Source organism: Chelonoidis abingdonii, chromosome 6 (genome assembly GCF_003597395.2).
Source record: "Chelonoidis abingdonii isolate Lonesome George chromosome 6, CheloAbing_2.0, whole genome shotgun sequence".
Classification (NCBI taxonomy): domain Eukaryota; kingdom Metazoa; phylum Chordata; order Testudines; family Testudinidae; genus Chelonoidis; species Chelonoidis abingdonii.
This window is the reverse complement of record NC_133774.1, coordinates 91582510-91591374: the sequence shown is the minus strand read 5'-3', so window position 1 is coordinate 91591374 and position 8865 is coordinate 91582510.

Below are 8865 nucleotides of genomic sequence, written 5' to 3'. Positions count from 1 at the left end.
GTGTGTGTTCCAGAATAATCTCACTGCATGCAACATTGCTCTATCGTAAGAAATTATTGTGCAGTATCATAAATAAATGGTGAGATATGTCACATACCTGCCACCATTTGAAAGCTATAAAGAGGTATGTTTGAGGAGGAAAATAGGGACATGTATGGAAATATATTGGAAATGGAGAACTTTCTGGAGAGAACAACTGGAGAAATGCTAAATTTATTGCTAAAAAAGCTACAGACTGTTGCTGCTAAAAAGGAACAGCTGGCATATGCATATCATATGAAACCAGTAATTTTGTTGTTATCTTAGTATTCCCAGAAATGATATTAAAATAAAATACCATTGAAGCAACAAAGATATGCCAGGGCCTTCCTATGCTGAACAATAAGTCAGCTTTATTACAGTGATTATTGGTAATATGAGGGTTGTGCTGGTATTTGGTCATAACTACATAAAATTATTGTTTTTCTGCTCTAATCATTGGCTATGCAGTTACAAGGGACCAATAACAAGTTTGTCAGTAATTAGTGACAAAGATTTCTTTTGTGCTTAAATGGAGTGAAAGCCTCAGGGTAATCTTACCAGCATGTTCATATGATATCACTTCCTGAAAATACATGAAAGTTTTTTAAAAGTATGCACACAAAAACGAGGCGTAGTAGTCATACTGAATAAATAGCCTCTAGAAATATGCTTTTTTTTTTTTTTTTTTAACAAGGGGAAATTTGCCTAGAGGGTTGTTAAGTCCATGGTAATACTCTCTGAAATTCACTTTGGATTCTTTTTCTAGTCTCATTTTACATGAATTTGCACCCATTGGGTTAAAATTCTGCTCTAAATTACATCAGTATAAACCTAGAGTGACTTTATAAACTTCATTTGCATTGCTCTGAATTTACTCCAGCTTAATTGAAAGCAGAATTTGATCAAAGCTTTTCTTTGACCAAAATCAAAAACTAAGGGCTTGTTGTCTTTATGTACAGTGCTACAGAGGTGAACCTGCACCAATGCAGCTGTGCCTCTGTAGCATATTAGTGAAGATGCTCCTGCGCCAACAGGAGAGCTTCTCCCATCAGCGTAGTTAATCCCCTCGACATAGCTTTCCCATCGACATAGCGCTGTCTATGCAAGTGGTTAGATCAGTATAACTAAGTTGCTCAGGGTGTGGATTTTTCACACCCCAGGAGCCACGTAGTTATATCGATATAGATCTGTAGTGTAGACCTGGCATAAGAGTCTGTCTATCCTAGAAATATGTGTACCCATATTCCAACAATGACCAACAACAGCACAGCTGCATGGATCCTAAGGCACTAGTATAAACAGGCACCAGATGTTTATTAACCACTACCTTGAAAACCTGCTCTAAGTGGACTGTAAAAACACTTATGCTTTTGCTACCACAGGTGCTGTTGTACCATTGTTACCAGTTTCTGGAATACAGGTATTAAGTTTTCTTATGGAGATAAGGCCTATATATAAAACTCATCTGAATCCAGCCCAAGTTTCAGCCTGATTTCTGGTTGCAGCTGGGCAAAATTGCTGAGTTTCCTATGATTTCCTCCTGAAACCATAACTTCCTTTGGTTCGCACAAAACTTACCCCATGTTTGACTCAAATTCACCACAAGTTTACTGAAGGATTCATGACTCTCAGCTGAGTTTCAGGTTCATAAACTAACAGAAAACTCTGCAAGTTTAATGTAGTTTTGAATTTTCTAAAAAAAAGCTTCCCATGTCTCTCTACAGTTTGCTTAGCATATTGGTTCAAAACTTCACTATATGCCTTTTTTCCCAATGAAGCTGATCCTGTTCTTGTGTCTTGATGTGGAATTGCATCATACTGAATGGTAATTCTTGGTAGGACTGAGTGAGTTGATCCAGAAGAAAATAGGAACTAAAACAAATCCAACCCCAAGTCAAACTGACTCTTTAAAAAAAAAAGAAAATTGAGGTTGGATACAGTTCAATTAACTGATTTTTTTTTTTTTATTTCCATTTTCTCTGTACTACCGTACTGGGTTTGGACAGAAGTGGAAATATCTAAATACCACAAGGAACACCAAAGAAATTTCGATAACTTTATATGAACTTATTCTTAGCAGATTATCTGCACACAAAACCCATCCTTGATTGCTAACAGAATTCTTGCATAGGCCTAAGATCTGCAAGTAGATGCTGCTGGATAATATAAATCAGAGACCAAAGGAATAGCAATTAGCACTCTTTAAATGTGACTTACCATTAGTTCCTGTGACCATGTGTTATGCCAACATGCATGTTATAAAAAGTTTTAAGAGAAAAAATGCTCGTATACATGGAGTCACAACATCAGCAAGGATAATAGCACCTGGCATAGATACTGTTTTTTTCTGATGACTCAAATGTTAGCAAAAAGTGTTAGCCTGATTCTCATTTACAGTAAAGAGGCCTCTTTACGCTGCTAGTCATGTAAAGGGGCCTAAAAGTGTAAATTAGTCAGATCATAATACATTGAAGGCCTAACTTTGAAGCTTTGATTTATATGGTAGCTTTATGTTGGCAAATTGTTTGGGGCCAATATCAGATCACTTTGGGATTTCTCAATATGGAGAGTCAATACAATAATACATCCAATCAATTCTTCTGGGAAAATAAAACTAACTGGATCCATAGCCTTGGTTTTACTCATATCTGATGTCCATAACTGACACCATGAGTGATAACAGAAATACAGACTATATTCTTGAGTAGACGTAACTGCTTGTCTCAGAAGCACTCTATCCCAGGCTAGTTAGTCCCTGGGGATAGACTAAGCCCAGTGCCCCTAGCCAGAACAGGTGAATGCAATCCAGCCACTTAAAGAGGGCTGGGCTACACCTGGGCCTATAAAGGGCTGCTAATGGGCAGTTGGGAGAGGGAGTGAGAGAGGCTGTGCCCTGGGAATAGAAAGTCTATAATGGAGTAGAGCTAGTCCCTGAGGTAGATGCCTGGAACAAGGGGTTTAGGGGTTCTGGGAAGCAGCTTTGAAGCCGTTGTCCCAAGAAGGGAGTAGAAGTTACTGAGACTGGAAAGCTGCTGGGAGCTGGACTCCAGATAGTCCTGGGATGGGTGGCTCTGAAGTCTGGGGCAAAGGATTGAGTTAAAAGACTGTTTTCTGTTTATTAGCTAGCCTCTATTAATTAAATAAACCTCAGCCCAAAAGATTGGGCATGACAGCACATACTTTGGAGCTGGGGAGAAGCTTTGCTGGGTAACGCTCTCATAAGACACTTTGACCATTGGCTAATATAAACACAGATGTAAGCAAATGGTATAGGAGACTATTATGAGAGACTAAAAAAAAATACTTTTATATGTTTATCACAGAAGGGACATTTTCCTGCTCTCTTGTAGATATTGATGATTGTGATGGGGTGTGGGACATGCAGATGGTTAAATGATCACAAACTCTATCATGTTTGTGACTTTCTATTTTTTTTAGTCCACAGCAGGTCTGAATTTTGAAATAAAGGGAAATGAAATGTTCACCTACACCCCTTGCTTTCCCATATATTTAAGGCTTTATACAATGGGAAAAACAAGGTCTCCTGTGAATTTGCAAATAAATGATAACTTTTTTCATTAACATTCCAAAAGGCTGATAGATAGAACATGTGAGCATATCAGCCTCAGCCAATTGGCTATGGTTCAGCTGAAAGGTACTTTCTCACACTGAAAAACAGAATGTAAAAGAGCACTGCTTTAAAAACAAAGCATCACTCTCTGAGTATATCCTAGTTTGGAAAATGCCCATGATTTAAACTGTGGTATCCCAGATTTCTTTAAAGCCTTGGTCTTTACACTTCAGTTGTAGAATTCTGTAGTAAGCATTTGTCTGTTTAATACACCATCTGAGCCACATCCTCTGACATCTTTAACTAGAATAGCAAAGACCTGGGAATGGGATCATGCTGGAGTATTAGCAGCCACAAGACAGCTGGGTTAGAATGCCTGCAAAGACCACAAATTGGTACACAGAACTTGTGTTTTTCATTATGGTCTCAGCAGGTCTCTAGCATTCCAGTGGAGATTCAGGCCTATATTAAATTAAACAGAAAAAACAACAACATTTAAATAACTTTAAGGGTCAGAGTGAAACCAACAAAAGCTGGGAATATGAAGTTAAAGCTAATACACACTGTTCTTCACTCATACTATTGGAAAAGAACAGAAACAAAATTAAGATGAAGTGAAAGTTAAAGATGGAGTGCTAGCCTCAGTTCTGAAGTCTGACACTGCTGCTTTATGTCGAGCCCTTGACTTCATTACAGGGTAATGTGGTTGTCTGTCTGTTTTTGTTGGGTATTTTATTTATTTAAAAGAAAGAAAATGTGTATTAGGAACCATACTCTTCTCTCAGATAACTACTGAGTATAATTTAAAAAGTTATTTTTACTGTAGCAGATCACAGTGACTCTATTAGAATGTTCTAACCTATCAGTGAAATATCTTCTTGGGGCAATGGCAGTTGCTTCACAGTTAGAATTTGCAACTGAGTTTCCATTTGAAGTTCATTTTTGCCACTACCTCTAAAATCAACAAAAAAAGTCACATCAGTCTTGTAATTGGTGGATTAGATCAGAGATCACATTAGAATTTTTCTGCCAATTTTGAAATGGCTCAGACAGGGGGGCTCCTGAAATATGATACCCTACAACTAAAACTATTGGACACAACTTTAAATTCTTGTAACTCTTTTTGACACTCTAGTAAGAAAAGTGAAAGGAGAGTGAGAAAACAAATGTTACTGGAGTCCCCTAGCCTACCTAGTGCTGAAGACCAGCGTTTAGTTGATTAATGTGAAATTACAGAAGGTTATTAATATTTACTGTTGCTAAGGAACATGAGCTTCAGAGAACTTAGTATCCCTGCTGAGTTAGTGCCTGAGATCTAGGCTTTCATTTAAATAAATAAATGAAGTCTAAACCCTTTTGCTTCCAGAGATAAAGTTCAAAGTGTAATGTCATAACTAGGAAGGCTTCTCCATGGAAAAAAACACCATGCTTGTGCCAGGGTTAGTCTGCCTTCCCAGCTGAAGGGAATGAATCTAGGGGGGTCATATGGTAGCATGTGATTAGAACCAGGCCTGCTGGGAGACCTGAGATCAGGTACAGACTCAAAAGAGTTTATGGGTTGTGGTTTATCCAGAGATATTCTCCTTAGCGCACAGACAGAGGGCCTGAGGGATGCCAGGGAAACCAGCAGGGCTAGCTAGGAAGGCAGGAGTGTAGAGACCAGGCCTGTTGGAGGAAAGCCTCATCAGACCTGGAACTAAGAACTCTGCATCAAGAGTTCTGAGCTGGGTGGAAGTTTGTGTAGTTTTGAACTTTACATTAATCTACCAGGTCCCCAAAACGGGAGAGTTAGTGAAAAATTACCTCGGTTATGAAGTTTTGTTAACTAAGAAAGAAGAAAAAAATGAGGTAGTTGTTTGGAGCCTGATTGAATAATCTTGCTATATCCCCCCTAACTTCTTCCCCTTGCATGGCTGGGTCTTATCCATTCTACTGCTCTTCCTGTAGACCTTCTAAGGTCTCTCTGGCTCACAGTAGCAGAACTCCCCATTGAGAAATTCTATTTCAAGATAAAGTGTGAAATGAGTTATAGGAGAAATTCAGGAAGGCAGAAAGTATAATAATCATCCATTTTGTAATTGTCAGTCAGGAAGTCAGTGCTGATGCTGCCAATGCAGCTGTATACAACCCAACTAGTGACATTTTTCTAGTACTGGCACTTACCTGGCATATTAATATTTAGATGGGTATAATGTAAATTGAATTTCAAAACAAAGAAGACACGACTGAAGTCGCACTGCTAGAAAACTCAGCTGTCTTCTGACTCCAGGAACCATGGGATACTTGAAAGGGAAGAGTAAGAGTTGGAAACCTCATTTGATCCATGTCTCATTTCTATGATTTACACTAGACTTACTCCTGATACTGAAGGTTTCTGGAAAGATTATTTCCATGACCATCATTCAGAACATTGCAGCAAAATTATTATCTCCATATTTCGTGTGCAGGCTAAGTATGAGTCAGGGAACTGAATGTCTTCTAAGCTCAGAGAGTGGAAAAGAAACTCAGAGTGGATGGAGTGATATCGTTAATGCTATTATAGACAAGCAATGCACCTTTACCATCTCTGAGTGCTGTAGAACCTGCATTTATAATTTGGGCCTTGTCTCATCAGCCCACAATGTGGCAGGAATATTCAGTCAAAATCAATGCATGAGAGAATATTTAAATGATAAAAGTCTATACGAATAGTGAGGAAAAAATTTGCAATGTAATTGGAACTAAAATGTTAGCTTAATGCAACATCCACAGAAACTGTAATTGCCTACCTAAGAAGCTATGTACAAATACACTGACAGAACACTTCTAGGCTGCTACTGGCACTAAGGATTAAAGGACCCGCTTAATGTAGTCATTACCAAGCGCCTTACATTTGTAAACAGAAATCTTGAAAACGTCCCAGTTCATTTCTTTCTCTAATTTATAAGTCAGAGGATGAGAGTGATGAAGGAGGCAGTGCAGAAGGATACATTCACTCAGAGCAAAGATGCTACTTTCACCCTTTTTGTAAAACATGTGTGCCAGATATTCATTGCTGCATGTCAGCCACTGCAGAACATCGCAAACACCTACAGCTTCACTTGGGGAGCTTCAAAATGGTGATCTAGCATAGGCTAAAACTTGTTTGAGCTGACTTGGACTTGTGGGGCTTGGATTAAGGGACTGTTTACTTATGGCGCAGACATTCAGGCTTAGGCTGCAGCCCAAGCTCTGGGCCCCTCCCACCTCTCAGGGTCCTAGGCTGCAGCTCGAGCCTGAACATTTATATCACAACTAAACAGCCCCTTAGCCAAAGGCCTGGAAGCTCAGGTCAGCTTGCATGAGCCAGACCCAGGTTTTCAATTGCAAGTGTAGATATAACCTCAGAGTCAAATATTCCGCTCATTGAAGTCAATGGGAGTTTTGCCATGAACTTCATTGTGACCAGGATTTGGCCCTTTTTGAGTATTAATGTATATAATTGTACAATTCAGCAGGCATTCATACACTTGACCTAAATCAAAAATTTTTTCCTTTCCACAAAAGAACACAGCTTTTCACAATGGCAGAATGGTGAATTTTCACTACTTTAGCCCAAGTGAACATGTTTTGCAATGACAATTTGCCATTTTGTGACTCCATCATAGCTAACAGAAGGGGACTGATAATTATATGTGCCAGAGGTGTGGAACTCAAAGTGGACATTATATTGTTTGGTCATGTCTAACAATTCAATTAAATCATATACACTAAATAGTAATAAATCATATACATAGTAAATTAAGTAAAAAAGTAAACCTTTGTTAAAATAAACCACAAACGCTGCCTTTTTTCACAAAATGTTAACTACAAGAAGGTGGAACAGTCTTGAGTCTCAGCAATAGAAGACTTGGAAATAGAACGGCTTGAAATAAGTTCCTACGAAATCTTTGTTTATAAAGTTAATCAAAAAAATGCAGGTTTACAATTCTCTATTTAATAATTGTACCTCTTTAAAAGTAAATGCAAATAAATATATGAGAAATGCAATATCAGAAAGGCAGATAGTACAGAGCATTGGGGCTGTAGAATAGGTTTTTTGGGCAGAGGGGAGGCGTTTACATCTCACTACTGTCTTCTTCCTCCTCCTCCTCTATTTTGTGATTTGTGTTGGAACATACCTGGCATCCAGGCTTACTAAGGTAGACTTTTGTCTTTGCTTCCTCCTTTTGAAACATTGGCCAGGCTGTAGTAAGACACTGAATTGTGTTTTATGAAGACTACCTCTGTTTTAGTATTTTCATTTGTGGGGCATAATGTGGATGTGGCTATCTGTATAAGGAAGTACAGAGGGGAGTTGATGCCCTTTTATCAGTGTGAGAATCCTCATGAGTGCTGGTGAGATAATAGTTGGTCTAGATCTCAGTAGTAATTTTGGATAATTTCTTTGGGTATCAAAGAATCATCTAAAAATTATTTAGTTCATTAATTCACTTGCATGATAGTAAAGAACCTGAACTGCTCACTGAAAAAGACTTTGGCATTATGCTTTACAATGCCAAGCTTCTCCAAAAGTGCACAGGGGAAGCAACCCCTGCATTCATTTCTGATAGGACCTTCTGCTGGCTCTCTGCATGCTATTCCCACTCCTCTGTGTCAGGGTCTGTCACAATCTGGCCCACAATGCGTAATGAAAAATAACACACACACAGCAATCACCAATCCTAGATGTGTTACCAGATTGTGTTGCCTAGTGGATGGAGGGCTGGACTGAGACCTGGGTTCTGTTCCTGTTTTTTTCATTGGCCTGCAGGGTGACTTGGGCAAATCACTTCCCCTTTCTGTGCCACAGTTTCCCTATCTATAAAATGATACTTCTTACTTGTAAAGTGCTTAGATAGAGTGTGCTTTTCACCAGTAGATATCTATCTATATTTTCATTACTACCAAGTGTAAGTCCCTTGATATCATGAGAATTTGGCATTTTGATTATTTTTTCCCGATTAGTATTAATTGTCTGATATAATAAACAATGTTGCGCAATGTGCTTATTAAGGCTAACATTACCGAACATACATGCCATAGTCCATGTGGAAAGTTATACATCTGTGTTTTGGGTATATATATATCATGTTTATATGGTACATATATGATGACAAATACATGTCACAATATTTATAACAAAGATTAGATAATTAATGAAATATTTTTCACATCTAGACAACTTATCCAAATTGTAATATACTATATTTATTTTACATGTGGTCAGGTGTATATGTGAGACACAAATACGTATTGTCACATTGTATAGTGTA